At 47.5% G+C, this 24,247-nt stretch overlaps 1 protein-coding gene across 1 annotated transcript in view; it reads left to right on the top strand.

The window, feature by feature from the left end:
* Positions 1-24,247, top strand: part of VAV2 (vav guanine nucleotide exchange factor 2) — a 130,598-nt gene that overhangs the window by 31,595 nt on the left and 74,756 nt on the right. The gene's annotated exons all lie outside the window — the stretch shown is intronic.

Below are 24,247 nucleotides of genomic sequence, written 5' to 3'. Positions count from 1 at the left end.
TTTGACAAGTGGCTCTTGTTCTGATTCCCTGGTTTTGACACCAACTGCATCAGGGCTGATGGATACTGGGCTCAGGGAAGCTATTACACAGGACAATTGCTATATTCTTCAGCAGAAAAGGTGTTAAAAGATTTATTAAAGCTCTCTATTGTTTTACCTGTTTCGAGTTACCAGGCATAAGCTGCTGGAAGGCATCTTCCCTTCTGATTATCCAAAGAGCAGATTTTCACTGCTGATGGGGATATATTATTTGATATTTATTGCCTAATTTATTTCTGGACCATTATCTGGAATGTGCAATTGCAGGGCCTTGTTTTATGAGTTTTTTTGATTTATGAAATACAAGAAGGCTTTTGTTGTTCTGGGAATATGAATGCACAGAAGGAACCTTTTGGGCCAGGGAAAGGACTGCTGCTAATTAAAATGCTGCTTTATTGTCACATTGTCTCTTGCTTTGTGCTGTTTCAAATTGCCTGTGATGCCTGTTAATAGAGCCTGGTGTTAAACACTGCTGGAACATGTCAGCTGATGAGCACAGTTTGGTTTCCTTTCTGCTGTGGTTAGGGAACAGCTATTCCCTCCTCCTGTTCGCTTTTTTGTGGGGAAGGTTCAGGTTTGTTACTTGGGAAAGGGAGGTGATTTGCCATTCCCTCTCACCTCATGACAATTTAGGTTTTTTTATGAGACTTAGGAAAGAAACGTGTCATAAACTTCTGAGAAATCCAAATGTACTTTATTGCCTGGATCTTGCTTATTTTCATGTGCATCATCCTTAGTCAACTGTATAAAATGTGGGAAGCACAGACTTTGTATAAAAAAACTCTTTTTTTTTAATCAGTTTGGTGGAGGTATCAGCTGTTCGGGTCTGCACCACCCTAAATCCCTCTGGAAGCCTGTCAAAACATTCCCATTGTCTTTGCCACCTTTCATTCCCACATTATCCTCAGATCTGCGTTCAACAGTGGCAAAGCAAATAAACAGGGAAAAATCTGCTGTTGACCCAAGCTCCTTTCAATTTTGAGTCACAGCGAGAGCAGAGGGAGTCTCTAATCCACGTTCCCACTGGCCAAACACAGACTTCACACACAAAAAATTCTTCCTGGAGCTATGAATTCCTTAGACCAACAGTGTTTTTGGGTTACAAGACACTTACACCGTGTAGGAGACGTTTCTGAGCAGCGCCCAGTAACAGTCGAGCGTTTAATTGCAGAGAAGCCTTGGTTGGAGTGGTGTTGGGTGTTTCCTTTCTGGATGCCACTGAAATAGTTATTTTCCCTCCTCCAAACCCAAGGGGCAGTGGGACAGCAATTACTAGCAGTTTTTGGGTTTGGTGCAGTGTAATTACTGAGTAGGAGGGCGGGGACTTGCGTTTCTGTGGTGCCAACCTCTTACATCAAGGGCTTGTCCTTTGGAATCTTCGGGGTTTCTTGGTGTAAGAAAACCACTGGTGCTTTAGAAGAGAAAGAAAAATCAGATCCCTCAGTCTTGCCTTGACCAGCTGAGTGATCTGAGTATTCTGAGTAAGCCACCATTCCATTTGGCTTCTGAGGTGGGGCTTCAGCAAGGAGGAGCTGCCGTAGGTTTGATGGGGAGAGCAAGTGTGTTTTGGGGCTGCTCGAGTCCAGGAGCGTGAGGTTTTATCTCTGGTTTTGCTACTTCCTGGAGTTTTAAGCCTGGGAAGTTATTCCTTAACTGTCACCAGGATAACAGCTGGTGAAATGGGATGGTGAACCATGTGGGCTTGTCCAGCCAAAATCCCCGTGGAGCTGAAGAGCTCCATCTCTGCCTTGGTGGGACGTTGGGTAACTGGAGCGCGCAGGCTTTTTCCAAAAACACACGTCATGTTCCATGTAATCTCATCTGCAGTGTTTCCCAGTTACCCAGGGGGGTCAAAAGGCCAGTTTAAATTGCTCACAGCCCTTTTTTTCCCAGTGTCCAGTTAATTAAGCAATCCTGGTGTGACAAGGGCCATGCTGTGCTTCATGACAGAGGTTTCCGAAAGCGACCTGAGGTGCTGATGCTTGTGTTTCTATCTGTGCCCCTTTAAGACACCTTAAAAGAATAGAGTTATATTGTTTTCTACCAGTTGACTCTTAATTTATTTTTTTTTTTTAATTTGATCACTTTAAAGTGGCTCAGAGCTCTCCATAATCACCAGTGGCACTTGCAGAAGTGTTTCTCCACGGCTGTGTCCCTGCTGCAGGCTGCAGAAGCAGCACAGTGTGCAGTGCTCTGAGGAATAAACTCCCTGTTTTTATTGCCTCACCCCTAAATAGGGTCTGATCTTGCAGGAACAAGCACTGGGATCCCCTGCAGGGTTACTGTACCCAGTCTCTGCTAGTACAGCCTGTCTCCTGAAAAAAAGAAATGAAATAAAATGAAAAGCTAGTGCTCATGTACAGTGTGTTTTTGCACATTTAATAGCAGTGATGGTATAAAATCAAACTCTTATTGGACTTGCTAATTTATTGGCACCAACTGTAATGACATAAAATGTACATAAATATGGATTAAACTCTTTATTACTCTATTAGTCAGCATGATGATACCAAGGTTCATTAAAGGGAGTTACTCATTTTAAATAACTTGCAGTAATGTACTATTTTTTTTTTTTAAGAAATATAGTTCAAATATTCATAAACCTGTGGAGCGTGTCATTTATTAGCCTCCCGCTCCTCTCTGCTCTCCTGACGTGGATTTAATTGTCCTGAATTCCTGTTGAAGTTCTTGCACTGTTTGAAAAAGCCTTTTTTATTTTTTTTTTTTTTTTTTTGCAAGATAAAGGTCTTCCCTCCCCTGACTCTGAGTATGAAGTGCTGCTGTTCTAAAAATGAAAAAGGGAAGTGGCTCACTGGTCAGCTGAAAGATTGAGGAGATGCTGAGGTTAAAGTAGTGTTTTCCATTCTGGTTCTGGTCCAGAGCCTGGGCAGAGCTGCTCCCACCTCGGAGCTTGAGCAGAGCACAGGAGGGGCATCTGGATCAATCCTCCCTCTCAGCTGAACCCTCTGAGGTTTGCTGGCGTGTGACTCGTGGGTGGCTGGTGCAGGGCTCGTTCGTGGCTTATCTTGTGTGTCTGAAGTGCCTGGGAGGAGATGTGGATGGTGGGGAGGGTGGCCTTGAACCTGGCACGCTCCAGCAGCTGTGCCAAGAGCTGCCTCGTAGGTGGGAGTTAAATGAGAGTTAAAGTGATGGTGCCCTTGATAAATTCAGAGTAATTACTCCATATATTCAGAGTATTTTTTAGTGTAAAGGTGTCCCCTTCCTCCTGCCAGTGAGCTGGTGTGGATCACTCTTGGAAAGCCCTGGGGGGATCCAGGCTGTCCTCACTGGATGCTGTTGCAGATTTGTCCCCTGATTCGTCACCAGCACCATGGCTGGTGAATCTCCAAAGTGAGATGTCCCCTGTCACCAGCCATGGGGACAGAGTGGTAGAGCCACTGCTACATCCTCCTGTCCCTCTCTGACACACCCACCCACACCCCACCCTCTTGCCAGAGCATCAGAAAACTCTGTTTCCTGCTTGGTTTCAGACAGGAGGGTGGGGAGCATTGTCAGAATTATTTAAGGGATTAATAACCGAGAGTTGGTGGTTTGTGTTTCTCTCTGTTTCTCTGCTGAGAATTCCCCTCCCTCCATCATCTCTAATGTCATGTACAAGTCACTATCCCTGCAGCAGTCTTTTTAAGGGTGCTTTTTTAACCCAGTTTGAGCAGTGAAAGGGGGAGACTTATATGAATTAATATAGGTAGTTGAAAATGGCAAAGCTTTCAGGTGAATGGCTGGTGTAACACAGCGAGCCCAGTGCCAGCCCAACCTGCTGGCAGTGGGAGCAGCTCCCTTCTCCCATTTTGACTTTTCAGGGGTTTTTCTGACCTCTCGGAGCCAAGGGCATATTAAAAGCAGTGTGGATTTTTTATCCACCACTGAGTTCATGAAGCAACAGTGCCTGGGAGAGGACAGGAGCGCTTGGCAGCTGAGCTTGATGTCCCATCCCAGCTCTGCTGTGCCGTGGCCAGCGACTATCCCTTTTTTTACAGTCTCCAGAGGCCCAGGCAGCTGGACAGAGCTGCCCATGTTGTGGCCCGCTGTGCCAGCTCCTCAGCTGTCTGCTCTGTGGCACTGGATGTGTGCTGAGAGGGATCCCATGGCAGCTGAGAACGGCTCTAATTGCCATATCACTGGCACAGGGCGGGTGGGGAGGGAAGTGAGAGGAATTCTCCAAAAGAAGGGTGTGTGTATTTTATTTATTTATTTTAATTCCTGAGGGAGCAGTAGAGTAACTGGCCTGCAAAGAGATTTATGTGTGTTACTGTGTAGAAGAAACCCACTTAACCCCTTGCCTTCCCTGGCCTTGCCACGGCTGAAAATTCACGTACAACATAGTACCCCAGTGCTGCCCACAGGGTTTTTCCCAGAGCCCTTGGGTGCTGCAGTCCTTCCCAGCTCCAGGAAGTGTAGGAGAGTGTGGGGAAGGCAGCCCTGCATGCCTGTTCAGGGACATCACTGCAGCCAGTTGATGATTAACTCCCCAGTTGCTCACAGGAGCTGTGGGTGATGTTTGCTCCCTTTTGTGCTCTGAGGTCAGCAGGTGTTTGGCTGCCTGTGTTTTAAATGACCTTGCTGGAATTGTACTGGAGACCTGGATGTTGGGATGAATGCTACAAATGGCAAAAGCAGGCTGGAGCAGCATGGGCTGGGTTTGTTCTTCCATCCCTTTGCCAGCTTGAGGGTCCCTTTGGGCTTGGGAGCTGCTTGTCATTTGGAATTGGGGATGGAGGTCCTCCCATCCTCGGCACATCGGCCGTGGCTCGTGGAGGGCTGTGTTGGCACCTGCAGTGTGTCCAGCAGCTGTTTTCAGCTGGAACACTGCAAGTGTGGACAGGAAACCCTGATGCTGAACTTCCCTAAAACACAAGCATGTGAGTTAGAGATCTCTGGGGCCAGTCAAGCGTGCACCAGACAGTGCTTTGTGCTGTGTAGCACCGTGCACAGGACCATTCCCGGGGTGATGTTTGCCGTGAGGGATGTGGTGGTGCTGCCTCTCCTCTGTAATGTACATTTTTAGGCTCCAAATCCTGGAAATTTTTCCCTGCTCTGAGTATTGCTCTGGAATATCTGGTGGACTGTGAATCTTCCCTGTTTCCTGTGGCAGTTAATGTTGAAAGGGCCATTTTGTGGTGATTGGGGGGGGTCAGTAACAGCAACACAACCTTAAATTGGGCATGGGCAACAAGCTGCTGATGCAACACATTTAATCTTTTACTCCATCCTAAGGGCAGAGCCTCTGTGAAACTTTTAGGCTCTACCCAGGTGGGCAGCTGGGAGCACCTCTGGCCCTGCTGTCACCTCCTGTCCCACTGGGCATGGGCATGCTGGAGCAGATGGAAGTGCCACATCCCAGCTCTGCCTTCTGGGCTGGAGCAGGAGCTGGACACCAGTGCTGGTGGTATTCCCTGCAGGAGCAGCTTTTAGTTGTGCTGTAGCAAGTTCTCTCTGCTTTCCCCCTTCCTCTCTCCCCTACTTAAAAATCCGGACTGTTTATAGATGTGCAGCTTCTCAGTGGAACTGAAAGAGCCAGAAATGTTCATTCTGGGAAGCTTTGCTTTTTTTACCTTTTTTTTTTTTTTTTTTCCCCTCCCTTCTTGGCTGCTTTCCCCAGTATTTTTCCAAGGGGTCACATTAAGGGGTATTATGTTTCAGATCAAACAAGTATGGGCAGGATCTTTCATAACTCCTGTAGTTGGGATGGGAGAATTCTGCTGTTGGGCCTTGAGCAGTGATGGAAGTGTTTTAACATGCAAGGAATCAGAGGTATTGATCAGGACATGGATAAATGCATATCCTTAATGTGTATGAAATTGATTTTCTTGTACCTTCTTGATTTGCCTCCTTGCTCTCCTTGCAGTAATTTTAGACAAGATGAGGGAGAGAGAAGGATCTTTTTTTCACTTTGAAAAACCTGTGAGTGTTAAAACACCTACAACTCCGTGTCTCCGAAAAGGGGAGAGGGGAGATGCCAGGCTTTTTTTTGGGTGATCCAGCATTGTTTGGCCATTGTTTAAAAAACCTGTGGTTTCATTTGAACCCCTTGAGATGTTTTTCCTTTATTATGTCATTGGGCATTTGAGACTTAATGATACAGTGAGCACTATTGTGAGTGCAAGATGTCAGCAGGCAAAGTCAGTCTTTGTATGTCTTGGTGCTCTAAGTGCAGCTCTCATCACTTGAGCTTAACTGTTCAGCATCATGTGCTTTGGGAAAGGAAGGAAATACATCCCAGCTAATATCACTTAAGGGACTCTTGGAATAAAAGGAATTTTTTTATTCTATAATGAGCTCTTGTATTTCTTCATTAAAATCTTCCAGTTATTTCTCAGCCTCCTGGAACTGCAGCGTCTGATGTGAGACTGTCCCAAGGCCAAACGCTTTGGTTATAAATAATAATTAACATTTCTAGAAACAGATTAACACGTGGGTGTTAACAGTGGTGTAGCAGAACAGGCAGAAAGTGAGATCCAGCCTGAAAGTACTGGGATGGCTGAACTCCACAACCCCCAGTGCTCAGAGTCCTTCTGCACAGCATCTTCCCTATGAAACAGGGTAAAGAACAATGAGGGGGGGAAATGCTTCTGTAGGAAATGGTGAATTCTCTTGGAGTAGAGGTGAGTTGGTACAAGTTGTCACATTGAAATATCACACCTCAACACAATGCCAGGAGGAGCCTGGGTGTCCCATGCCCCATCCCTGGGATTGGGGTGCTCAGAGGTAGATGGACTGTGGTCAGCCAGCCCTGGGTCCCTCTCTGATCCTTCCAGATAGGTACTTTCTAGAAAGTTGCTTATTGGAAGAGAAATGTTCATGTTTCACAGTAAATAAACAGCACAAACAAAAATGTGTTGAAACCTCTGTGTCAGAGTGAAGTGTGGTTTTGGTGAGGTTTGCTGTTTGCACCCCTATTTCTCACTCAAGTCTCCCTTATCTGGAGACACTCCAGGTTGTTGAGACTGTGACAGCAGGGACAGCTTTAGAAACCAGGTCTGCCTTGTTTAGGGGTGATGGGAAGGTTCCTCATCTCCCTCCCACACTTCTTTGTGGGGGAAAGTTAAAGGGGAAAGGAAAAAGCATCTCGGACTATTTTGTTCCACTGGCTCTCAGAATGGGCTGCTTGTTTGTTCTTGGAGGGCTTCCAGATAGGGCTTTTTTTTTTTTTCTTTCCTCCTTTTCCTTCAGAAATTAAATACTTCTTAAAAAAAAATCCCTAAACCTTCATGATTCTTCCCACCTGCCCGCTGCAGGATGGGTGTGGGCAATGGGTGTGCACACACGAGGGGTAGAGAGGGTGGAAAACCTGGTGAGGATAGAAAGGATGGAAAATTCAGGAAATCCCCTGGAGCTGCAGGGTGTTAGGTTGGTCTGTGTGTGCGAAGGGACTGTGCTGGACACAGCACACAAGAAGCCAGGTGATAACACAGGATCACAGGGCTGGGCAGGAACAATTTGCTGTGAACAGGTTTTGAAAAGCCCCTCTCCAGACATTCCAGGTGAGGCTGGAATGAGCATTGTGTCTGCAAACCATCTGCAAGGGTATCTCTGGTATCACTTTCCTGTTGGAAAAAGGGGTGTACTGATGCCTTTGTGTATTCCAGCTCTGGCAGGTTTTTCCTTTCCTGGCTCCGAACCTGGCAGAGGAGGGGAGGTGAGGTGGCTGCATAGCATTCCATATCTGGAGCAGGGTGGGCTCTTCCATATCCCTCACTTGCCCTCAGTGCTTGGCTGCTCCAGTTAATGAGCCTCAGATGGTGCTGCTGCAGATACTTCATTTACACCCTCGGTCTTAATGGTGTGTGTGTAAGTGAGACATCCCCCTCTTTGACATCATTCCCTTCCTACTAATTAGGTATTAAAGTATAATCATGGTAGCAGGGAAACAGCCTTAATGCACCCTGGGTAAAGCTAATGATGTGGACACACGGCATTTGTCAGGGATTCTTATTCCAGGCCTCTTGTTTGTGATTTTAGGAATTTTTGAGCCGGCGTGGACTTGGCAAATGTTTGCAGTCGTTCCTCGTGATGAGCATGGCTTGTGTGGGAGAGGCTGATGGAGTGGTGGTGGTGATGTCTCTCTGGCTGACAGATGGTGGGGATTTCACAGCCTGTGACTGAAGTTTCAGGAAAGGTGGTTAATACTTCAGGGGAAGGGGCAAAGTGCAAATGGCTTGGAAGTGACATATCAATCAGGTCCAGCAGTTTGCTGGGGGTCCTGAGGGGAATTTTGGGCGTCAGCTCCATGTGTGATCTCAAGGGTGTTCCTGTGACATCCTGATCTTCTCTGGGCACGTACAAAAGACAAAACAACTGGAGATTGATTTAAATAAGTGCTTGGAGAGCCAGGGTGTGAGACAGTGGGCTCAGAGCATCGCACTCCCTGTCCCAGCACCTGAGCCTGATGGAGTGCAACAGCTCTCTGATGGGAGAGTGGAACTCGGTCTTCCAAGCCAGTGGACTGTAAAGATTATTGAAAAAATTGAATATATTTCTTTCATGCGGAAATAGTGCTTTAGTCCCTGTACACAGAGATTTATCAAAGGGACCTCTGTGCTCCAGAAGCGGGGCTGAGATCACAGTTCGCTGCAGATGTGAGTTGAACTGACTGAGTCCCACTTTCAGCAGATCTGAGTAACCATTGTACAGTGTCGGTCTGTCTTGAACCCCACACATCAGTTCTGCTCCCAGGCTGCCTTTGCAGGAGCTAGATTTTCACAGCAAATTAGATTTTCTTTAAAAATGAATTTTCTGCTCATGGAAATCTGAAATCCCATGGCAAAGCTGGCTGTGCAGGGCTCTGCACTGGGCACACCAGTGTGGGATGCTGGAGAGAAAACAGTCCACCAGTTCCCTGGAGAGGCTGCTCCAGTGGCCAGGGGACTGTTAGAGATGGATCCACCAGCATGTAGGTTTGGTTCTATTTCTTTTTTCAGATGGTACTTCATCCCATTATATTAGAAAAGATGGCTTTAAGCATTTTCAGCTGATGCAACAATTTGAGGTGTTTTGACTTTTTTTTTTTTAGTCCTAGGTAACAGCTCCAGTGTGAGAATCTGAATTTTTGGGACTGAGTGCTCAAGGGGATTAGACTTTAATGATGTCTTAGATCACGCACAGAGATTTGTTACTCACTAGGTGAGTCTGTAGCAGGACCTTGAATTGAATGTATTGACCTGGTGGCAGGGAAAAAAAAAAAAAAAAAAAAAAAACTTGGTGGTGTGTTTGAGGTACAGAAGGCAGTTGGGTCAGGGTCATTAGCCCATATTTGATCTAGATTTTAAATTTTACTTAAAAACATGCATGCATAGAAAAACGTGGAGTCGGGAAGCAGATAAACTTTTGGTTTAAGTCCAGCCTGTGGGGAGCCCCGTGAAGGACTCTTGCCTTGGGGCCTCACTTGCCTCTGGGTGTTTGCTCAGCCCGTTTCCTCCGTCAGCCAAGTCTCAGTGTGAGCGCTGCCGCCCGCCCTCCCCCTCCCCTCTTTATTTCATAATATTGTTCTAATTACTGGAGTGTGAAGAATCGACTCTTAAAATGCCTCTTGGCGAATTCCATTTGTGCACTGATGAAGTTTCCCCTGGCTGCCGTCTCGCCGTCAGCGCCGGCCACGCTCAGCCCGTCCCCGGATCACAACTTCTCCTCCTGTCCCGGGCAAACTGGGACGTGGTGGTTATTCCATTGGCTGGAGATCCCAAATGCCAACAGGAGATGGGAAAGGGAAGACAGTGAGGGATTTGAGGGAGGATAAAGGGTTAACTCTCGCTTGCTGGGGTCACTGCTGGTTTTTTTCAGTTCTGTTTTTCCTGATGAGCTGCCAGATGCAATTTTTGGGGGGTAAACTGGGACAGGCAGGGATGGCCGTGGGTGCAAGGCTTGGAGGAGCAGCTCAGCTGGTAGCTCAGGGAAGGGCTTGTAGGAGGATTGTGGGGCTGAGGATTCTGGGGAGGTCAAACCCTGAATCCTGTACAGAACGGGAATGTTTGTGGTGGTTCTTTGTCTGTATGTGGTCACATCCTTTGCTTTCTCACGAGAGCTGTCCCTTGAGGAAGGGGCTTCCTGGCTCTGCATGGGTGTTCTCCTGCCTGGCTGGGTGCATGGGCTTGCAGCAAGACTCCTGTGCAGTCATCTGTTGAGGCTGCAGAGAATTCAGGGTGTATGGCTTAGGTGCTTTCAAAGTGAGTTATTTGTTTTAAAAACAGCACTATATAGGGTTGTTTCTAGAGGCCTTTTTTTAAGTGAGTAGGGAGCACTTGTGTAATGCTTCGGGCTTTTTCTGCAGTTGCAAGAGACTGAAAACTTGAAAAATAGAGCTGAAAACTCGGTTAGCAAGTAATTGCAAGGTTTGCAGGACTGAGGCTTTAAGAAAAATGCCAGAGAGGAGGTTTTATTCATAACGCTGGAGACTGGGCAGTTTTGGAACATCCCCTGATTCCAAAGCACTTGTGGTGGGTCTGCTAAGCAGACTTGTGCTGGGAAATTACAGGTTGCTCCTGTCTGGGTTTCCCTTGCCCCCCTGTTTGCAGGCTGGGAGCTGGAGAGGGGAGCAGGGATGGGATGGAGAGAGGTGTTTTTCCCTGGGACTGTGCATAGGATGTTCTGCAGCGAAGGACCTGGGGACTAGGCTGGCCTGAGGCACTGGTGGTTTTGGCTACCATGAAGTCTCCTCCTTTATGATAAAATCCCCCAGGAATCCTCCCTGCAGGATAGACTGTGGGCTGCAGAGACATTTGGCTGGATCCCAGCTGGCCTTGCTGGATCAGTTCTGCTGATAGGGAACCAAAATTCAGCCCCATGACTGCCCTTCTGGCAGCCCCTGTTGGGACAGGGGCTGATGGCCAGGCTGGGCAGGGGAGGAGACAGTCGTGGTGTGATAACAGCCATGCCCTCTGGGGCTGTGGGCACCTCTCCCACCTCCACAGCTGGTTTTGACACATAAAGAAGTTTAACTGCCCCTTGCAGGAGTGCTTTGAACATCCCCTGCCTTCTTCCTTTAGTGGTGGGCTTGGCAGTGTTAGATTAATGGTTGGTCCTGATGATCTTAGGGGTCTTTTCCAACCTAAATGATTCTACGGATCTGTGATTTTAATGTACCTCTTCTTGCTCAATGGCTCACAGAAGAGCAGTTATCCTTCAGAGGAGCAATAGAGCCTGAACCTTCACCACCTTCTTGCACTGCTTTGGCACCTCATCAGTTTTAACCTTGAGAGGGGAAGAATTTGAAAAGCAGAGAAATGTTAAGAGCACATGCCCTGGATTAGGTGAAGGAGAGACTGGGCACACAGCAGGGAGGGATGATGGTCAGTGGTCAGGAATGCTCAGCTTTGGGCTTTGTGTTTACACAGTGAGAGGGACCTTCAAAAAGCAGGGAAAGGGCAGTGCTGAAAGCTTTGGGAGCAACTAAGACAGGATGCTGCCACTTGGGGTGGCAGGTGATGTTGCTGGAGAGAGCAAAACTTGGCTTTCAAAAAGCTGTGCCAGGAGCTGTTGGCTTCTGTGAAGTCACACCATGAGCTGCAGCAGGCACTGCTGTTTGCACCCTGGGTTACAAGAGTGTAAAACACCCCAAAAACATTTCACTTCAGGCACTCTACTCTTCCCAGCTCTGTCTTGCCACAGAAAGGCTTGTAAAGAGGTAAGAATCGATTAAAATTAATCACAGCAAGTTCCTGTTGGTGTAAGCTGTCTGGAGAACAAGCAGATCTTTAGATTTTTTGTGGTTTTCCTCCATTCTATTTCTAGGTCCATTAAATCCCTATTCTCCTCTGAAACATAAATGAGTAAATGCTGTAACCAGGGCACACTTAAGGGAAAATGAAGCATGACTATAAATATGAGTGACCCAACTAAAAGAAAGGTCAGATAAGAGACATTACCCCGTCGTGTTCATTAAGGGTATTGGGGTAATTTAGCATCCTGCATTACCCACGTGTTTAGGAAACCAGTTAGAGGACCCAGGGAGAGGGAGATAAGAGATGCAAGATGTGTAGAGGGAGGCTTTCCTCCCCTTGTGTTTTTGTTCTGGGCAATGCAGTGGGTGAAGTCAAAGAGGGACTTTGGTGCTGATGATTATCTGTGGCGTGCTTGGAATTTTTTTTTTGGAAAAAAATGTTCCCTGTTTCGATGGGGAAAGGAAGGAGCTGAATGATGGCTCTTTGCAGCATGCCCCTTATAGTGCTTCTGTTTGGGGAAGGCAGGGCTGTTTGCTCTCCTGCTCCTTGGTATGTGCTGAGCAAACCTGTGCTGAAACGTTAGCACAGTGCTCAAGGATTTTTTTTCAAGTTTGGATCCTGAAATCTGGAGCTGGGGGGGCCGAGGCTGGGGGCAGAAACTGGCACCCCATCACTGGCAGGAAGGAAAATACCCAGAGTTACTTCAGAAAGCAGAAATGTCTTGGAGACAAGCTCCTGTCTCAGTAAGGCAGCTCCTGCTCCGTGGGGCTGGGAAGGAGTTTCCCGTGGGGGTGTTGGATGTAGTGGTGTCTCTCAGAGCTTTGCTGCCACCAACCCCAGCGTGTTTCTGCCTGTTGATGTGTCTCTGCTCCTGCCCGTTTCCCTGCCTGAAGCTCTCCAGGTATTCATGCCAAGTGTGGTAATGCATCCAAGTGATGTCAGGAAGAAATGGCAGCACAGAGAAATTCCTCTTTGTGGCAGCAATGAAGTGAAAGGGGATTTATCTTGGAGATTAGCTGGGCTAAAGTTTGTCACTTTGCTTTTCCTGCCATGAGATTCAGTTCTCTGAACTCAGAGGTTGCTCTTCAGGTCTGCACCATCTGCAGAAGGTGCAATAATAAAACCATTTAAATCCCCTTTTGTATTTTGGAGGGACTGTGGTAATTCCCCTGGTGATGAGATTTATTTTCCTCCATTAATACCTGGTTTTGAACAGTTTCTTTTCTTCCTCTTGTTGCTCAGGGCTGTGTTTTCAGAAAAGCTTCTTCTCGAGGAGACTTAGTGTGTGCACACACCACGTGAAGTCAACAAGGGCTCAACTTCAAAGTGAAGCATGTGAATAAATATTATCCTAACTTGAGGCTACTATTTATTCTTTTTCTTCCAAAACAAAACACGTTCACACACTCCTTCTGGAGACTTGGAATTAATAGTTATCTTTTTATTTTTTTTACCATCATGGTGATGGCAGCACTGTAGTATTTACTCTGCTTTTCTCAGATGATCACCTCGCATCTGCCTCTCTCAGGTTTACTGGTTTTCAGCCATTTTTGAGTACTGGGGGGAAAACAGCATACCCAGGGCCAAAATCCTCTATTCTTGCTTGTGTGGTTTCCATAGGTCACCAAGGGGCCAGACCCCAAAGTGATGGGAATGTCCAGGAAGATGATGTGAACACAAACCTGTACTTTGGAGTATCAGGAGGGTGTTTGCTTCAGGGTTTGGGAGCTGAGCGTGGGCTGTGCCAGGGCTGTGTAGTTTGCTGCGGGATTTGCTCCGTGGAAGCAACAAGTTTGTGTGTCCCAGGTGTCCAAAAGAAACCAGTATATTTAGGTCTGGGCTGAAAAATCAGCGTGGTTAATTGTGCCTCAAGCCATGCAACCAAATCCACCAGGTTTCAGCTGATTTCTGAGTCTGGAGCAGCCGGGGTATCGCTGCGGTGTCGCTGTCCCAGATGCGTCTCTCTGTCTGCTTCAGTTCTCCCGCGCAGCTCCGCGCAGGGGGAAGCCTTCATGCATAGAAAATAATAAAATAAAATTATGCCATCAAATGTTTTATGTATGAGGAGGCACGGGCTGTCAATAATCTTCCATGTTTTTTAATGCGAGCGCTCTCTGTGCGTTTCTGCTGCGGCTGATGACACCAATTAATTTTATTGTTTGGAAATAATCTTCTGTGGTGTGTGATTTGCACGGCCCCAGCCTTATGCTTTCTAATGATTTCTCTATTAATTTCACCGCTGCCAATAAGCTGAAGATGCCTTTCAAGTGGAAAGGGAAACATGACCTAATACCACGGATAAAATATTAGCAAGAGCGAATTAAATCCCTGTTAGCAGTGTTAGGACCCCGGCCGCTAAAGACACAAGAGCTGCTGGAGCGTGGCAGAGAGAAAAGAGCTGCACATGCTGTGTGTGGATGAGCAAGTGGTGGAGCAATAAGTTTTTGAACAGCTTTAAAATTAATGGACAATCAGTGATTTTGTCCCCCCCTGCTCCAGCTGGCTGTTCCCCGGTCAAAAAAGAGCTGACCCTGCTGAATTCAATGCTGGGGCCTCCTCGAGTGGTAGGAGTGCTGTAGCAGTGGTCGTGCTTTGCCTTAATTCCTGCTTTTTTGGTCTGAAGATTGATTTGAGGAGCTCCTTGGCAGTGTTGCCGTTGTCATCTTGTGTCCACTTGTTAGGATGCAGCTCCGTGGAGGAGCTCCCTCTGTCCTGCAGGACATTGGTAGTGCCATTAACTTTCCTGATTTTCATCATCATGAGCCTTGTGGGTGTCCTCAAGCCTCTCTTCCTTTTGTACAACCAGCACCCATCTAGCAGAAACCCCAAAAGCAAGGTTTATACACGATATTTCCAATTTCCTCAGTTTCAACAAACTGAGGTTGATGACTTCAATACTGGTCATTTTGAGTCCTTTGCAACACCTGAGCACTGACAAGTGGGCTTGGAGCAACCTGGTCTAGTGGAAGTCTCTGTCCATAGCAGAGGGCTTGGAATGAGATGAAGCTTGAAGTTCCCTTCAAACCCAAACCATTCCATGATTCTATGATCAAATTGCCCTTCTTCAGCCTTTGGGAAAGGTATGTACTCGTGGTGTGGCTTGTGGCTGGGGCTGACTTTCTTCATCCATTTCCTTCTGAGAGGAAAAAATGTTCCTGTAAAGCATGAAAATATCACCACATCAATATTGTCTAAGTGAGACAAGAAGCTGGGGGGGAAAAAAAATCAATCCGATTTGTGACCAAAATATTTATGTGAAGACTTATATAAACATCCAGATACTTATTGCTTTAATATTTTAGTCGCTGTGCTGTGAAGTTTTGTGGTTCCTGAATAAATATGAGGCAAAAAGGGTTGGTAATCAAGGATATGGACTTCTGGGCTGATGGCTGGGGAAGGATGAGGGACTGAAAGCTTGGGAAAGAGTTGGGTGTTTGCAGTGGGGAGGATGGAGCTAGGGCAGTACTGGGACTGTGGGGGTTGCAGGATTAGAGATTTTCCCTTACAAACTTCAGGTTTTGGGCTTTTGTGCACCATAAAAGTGATGCTCACCTGGGCTGGAGTCATTGCTGGGTTGGTAACCTGTGGGGCATTTCAGTAATTTCATTTTTCCCTGCCGTATTTTTAATGGTGAAAACAGAAATAAACACCAGCTTTTTCACAGAACTGGATTGTCACAGTGTGGGCAGGAAGTAAATTATATATTGAACTATGTATAAAATAGTGTCAGAAGCAATGGGCTGATGGGGGCAAGGTGTCAGTGGTGCTGCTGCTGCTTGGGAAGGATTTTTGGCACTGCTGTTCTTGGCCCTCCCTGTGCCCAGAGGGTCCCTCCAGCCCCACAGCCACTCCACTTCCAAGGAGTGCCATTGCCTTGACTCCTTTCCAGAGGTATCCTTGAGGCTCATCCTACTTGGTGACAGCAGCAGGAGCAGTGGCTAAAAGGCAAAGTGGTGCCTGGGCTGTTCCATCCCCTGGGAGCTGGATTTAGGTGCCTGAGCGGGCTTTGAAATGGTGATAAAATGTTTATGGTCAGATCAAAGCCTGAGCATGAGATTTCTGCTGGCCTTGGCTGTCTTTACACTGGGTTCAGGATTAGAGAGTGAAGTCAAGCCCTCCTGTAGGGTAAGTATGAGCACGAAGCTGTTACGGCTCTGACTTCACAGGGGAACTTACCGAAACTCAGTGCCTGCTCTTCTGAGTCACAAACTAACTGAAAATTCAATTTTATTTTTTTTTTCCCCCTCTTGCTCTTAAGGGAAAAAAAAAAAAATCCTGCTCAAATAATTTGGTTGTCAGCAAAAAGAAAAAAGGAAAAACCACCCCAAACCCTCAAAGTCACTGGTGCCACTCACCACTTTGGTTGCATCTCAAACCGACAGAGAGGGCTGGGATGGCTCTTCCTCGCTGTGAAAGGGAGTGTGCCAGCTCTGGTTCATAATTAATAGTTTTCCAGCCTAATTCTGCTGGGAGAACAATGAGGGCATTGAGAGCAGATCTGTGCTGGCCACATGGAGAGCCTGAGCCTTGTGCCTGCTCCAAATCCCCTTTCCTTACATTCCTGGAGCCAGGCATCCCATTCCACCTGACAGCCCCCCTTGGAATAACAATTAAGTTAGAGACAGGATTAGGGGTAAATCATGTAGCAGTGCTATGATGACATTTTCCCCGTGATACTTTCTTTTCTTTCCTCTCCCTTATGGACTCTAATCTTCCAATATTATAAGAAGTGAGGAGTAATGGAGCTATTGGCCTTTTTAAATATGTATGAACTTCTCAGGAAAGCTGGAGAAATGAGAAGCGACGAAGACAGATAACAGATGCGAGATGGTCTCACAACCATGTCGTTTAACATGCGTGGGTGTCTCTCTTCCCGGTGTCCTGGGTCATTATTCATAGGCAAAGCATAATGTTTCTGTTCCTTTCGTGTATAGATTATTATTATTTTTAAGGAGAAGGCTGGATCTGGGGCACAGCTGTGATCGTATCACACAAAGCTGATTGTGCAGTTCCTACCTCAACCTTGCTGGGTTTTTTTGCTGCTGGCAGACAAAGCTGTTTTCTGCTTCTCGTGGGGATCAGCCTGGATGGTGACTCAGTAAAATGAACCCTAATACGGTGATTTTTGTGGCAAACCTGCACCTATATATTTGTTGTGATGCCCAGGTTTGGCTTCTCAGAGTTGAGTGGGTTTGTCCCAACTTCTCAGTCTTCTTTATCCCTCCAGTTGAATGTGGTGGGGTGTCTCTGGGAGGCTGGTAAATGACTTGGTGTGTGTTATTCCCAAATACTGGACATAAAACAGGGATGTGTGGATTAGCTGTACCAGGATCTGTCCCCTGCATGGACCACCCCATGCTCTCACAACATAGCAAAGCATCTTTCTTACTGATGTTGCAGTGCTGGTTACAGCAGGGCAAATTTCTCTGAACAAACTATTTACTGGAAAAGCTCCTGATTTTGGCTGAAATGAAGCTAATAGTTTTGTCTGAGAAGGGAATTTTTTGAGATTTGTTTCATTATTTTCACACTGTACTTTTTCTTCATATGAAAAACAAAAGTATATTTAACCTGTTTAGATTTTTGTGAGAGCTGGGAACTCTACAGAGATACAGCAAGAGCAAACCTTGCTTGGGTCTTCTTCTCCTTCCCCCCCACTGTGCTGTCATTGCATCCCCCCAAAATGAATTATTCAGGTCTTGCTCACAATGTGCTGTGCAACCTGCAGGTACCACTGGGATATCTGCCGGGAATTCCATGTAAATGAGGTCACACCCACTTTTTATCAGCCCTTTGAAGGTCACATGAAGGGGGTGACATCAGCTTTTTAACAGCCCTTTGATTTCACAGCTTTCCCTGCATGAGCAAAGGTTACTCGTGAGGGGAAGAGTTACACCACGGGGGGATGAATTTCTTGCTCCATGTGGCCATCTCCATGCAAGTGTCTGAGGAATCAGGGTTTGTGGTGTCGTGGATGTGGGTTGGGAATGTACTGGATGTAGCAGATCTCGGTGCAGGAAGTCACCTGTGCTGGTCAGGTGGGTGTTTGGGGGGCTGAACACAAGCCCATGGCCTGGTCATCAGGAGGGATGCTGAAGGAGCGATGCTGGTGGCAGAGGTGCCTCGATGGGTCGTGCAGTGGTGGCTGTGGGGAGGCACTGAGCTGACCTGCCTGTCTCATGGAGCATCCCAGCTCCTCGAGAAGGGCTAAACCTGATTCCCTGCAAGGTGCCCATCAGTGTAGCACACGTCACAGTGTAAATTTGTCACCGTGACACACCTTTGTGTGCGCTGATTTTATTTTTGCTGTGAGGGTGGAAGCTTGGGAAAAAAGAGGGAAAGCAAGGCAGGGATGCAACAGGATTTTCTTTCAAGGAAGGCTCTCCTAACCCAGAGTGTAATGGTGTGTGATGTTCCCATTTGCACAATGATTGTGTCTGTTACAGGAGCAGGGTTGGCTCCCAGGTATTTGATTTACTTGGGTTCTTCAGGCTCTGGACCATGGAAAACACAATGGTCATTGGTGTTCAGCCCCCTTGCCCGGGCAGGGGATCAATACAGCTCAATACTGGGGTTTGGTTTGCGGTTTCTGCTTTTTCCAGAAGGACTTGGGGAGAAAAGATGCCATTTAAAGAAAATTACTGCATTGCCTATCAACTGAAAACAAAAGTCCTTTGTCCTGTCAATCATGGGGAGGCTTTATCTTGTCAATCACAAGAAAAATGCTTCCTTTGCACTTCTGCCAGACTTTTCACAGGCCGGGTTTCTCCTTCATTCAAACAAACAAGTGTTGGGCGCAGTAGCTTTTAATAGAAAAATATTTAAATAATTACATATAAAAAAAATAATATTTTATCAGTATTTAGACTTGAGAGAAAATAGTAATGCAAGTTAGTGTGTGTCCTCCTGTCCCATAGCTGAGCCTGGGTGAGCTATCAGACTGTCAAATAGTGCTGGAGGGAGAGATGTCCTGACTTTCTTGTCCCCACTCTGCACCCACGGGTGTGTGGTGTATCGAGCTCCTCGTGCTTGTGCCAGCACATTATCTGTGGGCTATAAAAAGTCCTTGTGTGTTTTGGTGTATTGTGCTTTATGGGATGAGGCTCTCTAAGGTTTGTGTAGGTGAAATGACCTGGCTTTGTTGGCTGTTGGCAGCAGCTGCACAGGGGAGAGAGGCACAGATCTCTGTCAACGAGCTCATTGCAGGTCTGGCCATGGCTCTGTTTCTGCAGCACGTGGATGATGCTCCTGATGGGAGTGTTCCATGATGCCAGCTGACCCTGGGACTGTCCCCTGGAGCACTGTGCTCCCCTGCCCTCTCTGTGAGGGCACTGCCAGGCTCACCACTGGCACTGCTGCCTCGGGCAGATCTCGGGGCTGGTTCTTCACCCTGTGGTTTTCTCAAGCAGGAGAGAAGAGGCTGCAGTTTTATCCCAGTAGTAAACCACAGTAACATCTGCAGTGCCAGGATCAAGCAGCTTTTGTCACTTTGCAGCAGCTCCTGGGCAAGACTCGCCCTGCCCCTGGTTGTAGAGTGGATGTTGTGGCACGTTTTGAATCACTTGCAGCTTTTGTTTTGTTCACAAGAGTGAAAGGCGTTTTCCTTTCCCTTTCCACTTACTTTGCCTTTCACACAGTGGTTTTCCTGCCCGTGCTGCTCCGCAGATGGGCTTCGAGGAGGTCCCTCTGTGAGTAAATGTACTTCAAGGAGTCGGTCCGTCTGTCTGTCTGTTAGTGGATGCACAACCTGGGCAATGGGAGCTGGGTACCAAACACCTCACATTCCCGTGTTTGGGCTCTGTAGAAACGCTGCCACGCTGCTGCCTCTTCTCCTGCCAAGGGCATGTGTTTTCCTGCTCGAGATGGAGACCCTGTTAAGCTCCAGGAGTTCAGGTCACCTCGTGTTGGCAGCACTGCTGGAGCTCCCCACCCTTTGGTTCTCCTGCAGCAACTCCAGAGCAGTGCAGGGCCCCCAATTCCCCACCCTGCCTGGATCTGGAGCTGCAGTGCAGGTCTCTCCTCTCATGCCAAGAGCAAAGGGTCTCGCTGCTTTGAACCTTCCCTGGGTTGGGCTGTGCCAGGGCTGGGGGGGTTGTGTTCCAGCTGCCGCGTGGCCGGGGTGTGTGGGGGGGTGTGTGGGTGCCTGCTGGGGGCTCTCAACCATCTGCTCGCTTCCTCACGGGCTGGCAAAAGGCTTTTTCCTGTAAACAGCTCTCTCCTGGGGCACGGTGTCAGGAACTGGTATCATTGTTCTCAACAGCCACACGCTTCCCTTCGCAGCCAGCTAAATATATAAAGCTGCTGGATATATAAAGCAAGCCATGTGGAGTTTCCATTCTCTCTCAGCCCCCCTCTTTGAGGGGACACCCAAATATTGCTCTTACTCAGTGCCAGGGCTTTGATGGTGAGATTACGTGACTTTGATGCTTTTGGCTGATGGTCCTTTTCCAAGCCAAGGTGAAACTCTTGGCAAACAGGGATGTCTCTTTGCAGCAGGGAAGCTGAATCATCCCTGTTAAGCTCTTAGTTGCAAACTTTATTCTTTTTCTGCAGCCCAACTGCATTTTCATGGCTCCAACCTTGGATGCTGCAGTTGGTGTCTGTGCATTTCCAGGAGTGGCTGAGCAGGGAGTGCAAGCACAGGGTGCTCCATCCCCATCATCTGAGGTGGGAGATGATGGAGGTGGTGGGTCCATGCCAGGGATGCAGTTCATCCTCTGGTGAGATGCAGTGTGCTGGTGTTGTTCTGTATCCTGAGGTGATGCTCATTCTCTGCTCCATTTGCTTTCTCTGCTGGGAGTCTTGGCTCTCCAGGGTTTTACATCAGCTCTGTGTGTTTTACCCTTCTCCTGTTGCTAAAACAAAGTTGATTTTCAGAGCATTGAGTAATCAGGGCTGTCTCCTGGATGGGCCATGTCTCTGGAGCAGAGAGCAGGGACCAGCACTGGTGATAGCCCACCCCCTTCACTGTGCATCTCTTTGTAAGAAACCTGGCTCATTCCCCAAAACTCTCCTAGTTCTTTACACATTGGTATTTTATAAATCATAGGGTATCCAGCTCCAGGCAGGTGAGTCAGGGCTGGGAGAGCTCTGGTGTGAGGACCTGGGGGAGGTTGGGAGAGTCCCTTGGGATACTGCCCTGGCATCCCCCTCCTCCCATCCAGCATCCCCCCTGCCATGGACACGGCGTGTCTGCTGCCAGACAAGGACAGATGGAGCCTGGCATTTCCTTTCCCTTCTCTGAATGCAGGAGATCTGTCTTAGCCAGCCTTTTCTTAATAGAAGACAAATACGAGTCACTCTGGGGTTTTTTTTATTATATCGGTCTTTTTTGTTTCTTTTCCTTCTGAACTGTAACAAAAGCTTTAGTGCACTGGGACCAGTAATTAGTTTTGCTGTTATTTTCTGAGTAACTCACCTCTGAAGCACGTGTGTGCCAGGAGGCTCCTGGGCCACATACAGGAGAATGGCCCCAGGGTTGAATTTGCATTCCTGCTACATAAATTCAAATTACTTCCACACATCAAGTGATTTCGCTGGTCAGAGGATCACTTCTTATCGGGGGCTGCTGGGATACTCAGCTGCTGACCCTGACCAGGCTGCAGCTGCCAGCTCCTTTGCAAACATGACAGAAATAAACCCAAGTGCCACATGGGATACGTGCCTCTGGAAGTGGCTGCGTTCTCAGTCACCGAGACACCTCGTCTTCAGGGAGGAGGAGGTGTTTGATCCCCACATCGTGTGCCTCTGAAGCTGCGGGTTGAGGGAGTGTGAAGTCTCACCTGGGCTCTGCTTTCATCGGTAATTGCGCCTTCTTGTGAGTTTATTCAAATATTATTTCACTGTTTTCTTCGAGTGAAACAACATCTGGCGTTACTGAACCATTGATTGCTGTCAGCAAGACTTTAATTTTGGCTTTTAATCTTTCGTAATAATAGAAGTGAATGACTTCGCGTCCCTCGCTTTTCATCCTCAAGTATCCTAAAGCCTTGTGTGAGTGGCAATCTCTGTGAAGGAAGCACGGCCCAAGGGGCAGGGACTTCTCCTCTGTGAAGCTGATGCTCCCAAGAACCAGGAGATGCCTTAAGAAACATGTGAACTCCCTCGGGTTTGATGAACAAACACCTCTCTCCGTGGAGTTCCAAGGGAGAGCAGATGGCATTGGAAGTATCTTCTCGGTGACAGCCAGGCCCTGCTGCAGAGCTGGTTGCACAGGAGGCCACACTTGGTGGGTGTGTGGTCAGCCTGGATGATTTTAGGGTTTTTCAAAGACCTCTTCTCTCTGTCAGGACAAGACCTGGGATCTTGGTTGTACCCATCTCTCCTGCCTTATCCCAAGCCAGAGGTGATGCTGTCCCTGTGCTCACACTGGGGTGCTGCCTGGGGCACTGCAGGCTTGGCATCCAGTCTTGGAAGTTTTTGTTTCCTATGAAAGCATTTCTCAGCCTTCCTTCTTGTTTAACGTGAGCTGGCCAAGGGTATCAGCTCTGGTTGGAGCTGTTTCTCAAGTGTTTATTGAAATCTCGCTGTTCCTCTCGTGCATTTCCCACCTTCCCACTCGGTGGAGAGTCCCAGTGGGTGGGGACACCGTGCAAAGGTGGCTAATGATTTTGTTGTTCCTGCCAAGCTGGGGCTGTTGGGGAGGGAAATTTGCAGGTTTTATTTCTGAAATGATTGTTCTCCCATTGATCCAAAGGATGCAGCAGAACAAAATGATTTACCTGTCATCTGTCCATCCTTACTCACATTGCCCAGTGCTTTTCTGGGGCTCATGTATTGTAAAGGGATACTCTTTGTGACATTTCCAGTGCTGCTTGTGAGGAGGTCGGTGTGGTGCATTTAGCATCCCACTGTGGGGCCACCAAGTGTGGTGTTCCTCCAGCTGGATGGGTTGGTACAGTTTGGTTGTGAAATGGCATTTGCCACCTGCAAAGCCCAGATCTCGAGGTAGGGTGTCACACCTTTGATGAAGAGGATCTTCAGACTTGGATTCACACAACTGCAGGGCAGAAACAAGAACAGTTCTCCTCCAGGAAATTACAGTTTGCAATTTGCTGATGGACCCCATGATGTGCTTGTGAGTGACGGGGCCCGGTGGCTCTTCACAGCTGCCTTTTCTTTCCATGTAAAAGCCTTCCCAGCACAGGGCTGGATCTCATCCCTTCCTCCTGCTTTCTGAGAGCCTCACTGCCTGAAATCACTCAGAGGTTCATTACCCACATCAGAAATTGCTGCACAGCTCATTCTCCTCCAACAAGTGATGACCTGCTGTGGAGCAGTGGCTGAGGAGGAGAGGACTGAGCATCTTCCATGGCTTTGTTTGGAGAAGGAAGATAAAATAAACAAAAGACAGAAAAATCAGCTCCTTGCTCAAATTCTTGGTCTCCTCTGCCTCATCACGTGGGTTTTGGTAATTGCTTTAATCTGCAGTTGGGGTTTCCTGCCAGGAGAAGGATTTTTCAGTGACTGTCATTTCTTTGTTACTGGTTGTTTCAAAACTCATTACTCCTGGCATTTATTTACCCAGGCTGGAAGCAGTTTGCACCAGGGGCACAAAATGGAAATTGATTTACAGCGACAGTGTGTGATCTAGAAAACGTCAATTTTTTCCTCTTGAGTCTATAAATTAGTTTTGGCTCCAATAAGGTTTTCTCCTGTAGTTATAAATCAGATCCCAAGGAGCTGTACGAGTGTGGGATATTAAAGCAGTCAAGCAGCAGCCCTGGATTGCAGTGTTTCTGATGCAGCTTTATCATGGTGCTGCTCTTCTAGCTGAGCAGAGGTGTTGGACTAGATGATCTCAAGATCTCTTCCAACCTAAACAGTTCTGAGATGTTTTTCTGGGATTTTTTTTTTTTTTTTTTTGATGTACAGACACAGGGCTGAGTGATGCTGATATCAGGAGGTCTGTGTGGGATGCACTTAGGGCAGGTGCTTTCAGCTGGGGAGAAGAACCAGCTGCTAAAATACAATTGTATCCTTAGTAAATCAATTTAAAAAATTAAATAGGTCTAAGTTTTTAGGAAAATAAGGGCCTGGAATTGTATGTGATTTAAAGAAACAAGCCTCACACTGAGTTTTTTAGAGAATATTGATGTTTCAGCAGTTCTGAGCTAACAGACCTCTACAAGGACTTGCCTCAGGCTGTAAAACCACTGATGGTTTTGGAAGTTTTGGGTTGTTTGGATTTGCAGCCTCAGCACTGGGAGAGTTCACACTGTGTGAGCAGCTAATGCAGGCGAGCACTCTCGGGGTGTGCTCTGGGAGGGCTGATGGGCAGAAGGGCTGGAGGGAGGTTGGAAGTGAGGAAATCCACCTTTCAGCTGGTGTTTCACAGGGTTGGATTTGACATGCTGGGGAGTCAACTGCAGAGACCTCTGTGGGCAAACACCGTGGTGGCTCTTCACAGGTGCCCGTGGGATGATTCTCCTTCCATCAGTATTCCCAGGGAATTCCATGGCCCCCAAAGCTCAGCCTGGATGGGCTGATGGCTCTGGGCTGCAGTGCTGTGATAGATCATGACCTTACCGTGA

The sequence above is a fragment of the Lepidothrix coronata genome, unplaced genomic scaffold (assembly GCF_001604755.1).
Source record: "Lepidothrix coronata isolate B3197 unplaced genomic scaffold, Lepidothrix_coronata-1.0 Scaffold28, whole genome shotgun sequence".
In the NCBI taxonomy this organism is placed as follows: Eukaryota; Metazoa; Chordata; class Aves; order Passeriformes; family Pipridae; genus Lepidothrix; species Lepidothrix coronata.
The sequence above is the reverse complement of the archived record's forward strand: the minus strand, read 5'-3'. Positions and strand labels throughout refer to the sequence as shown.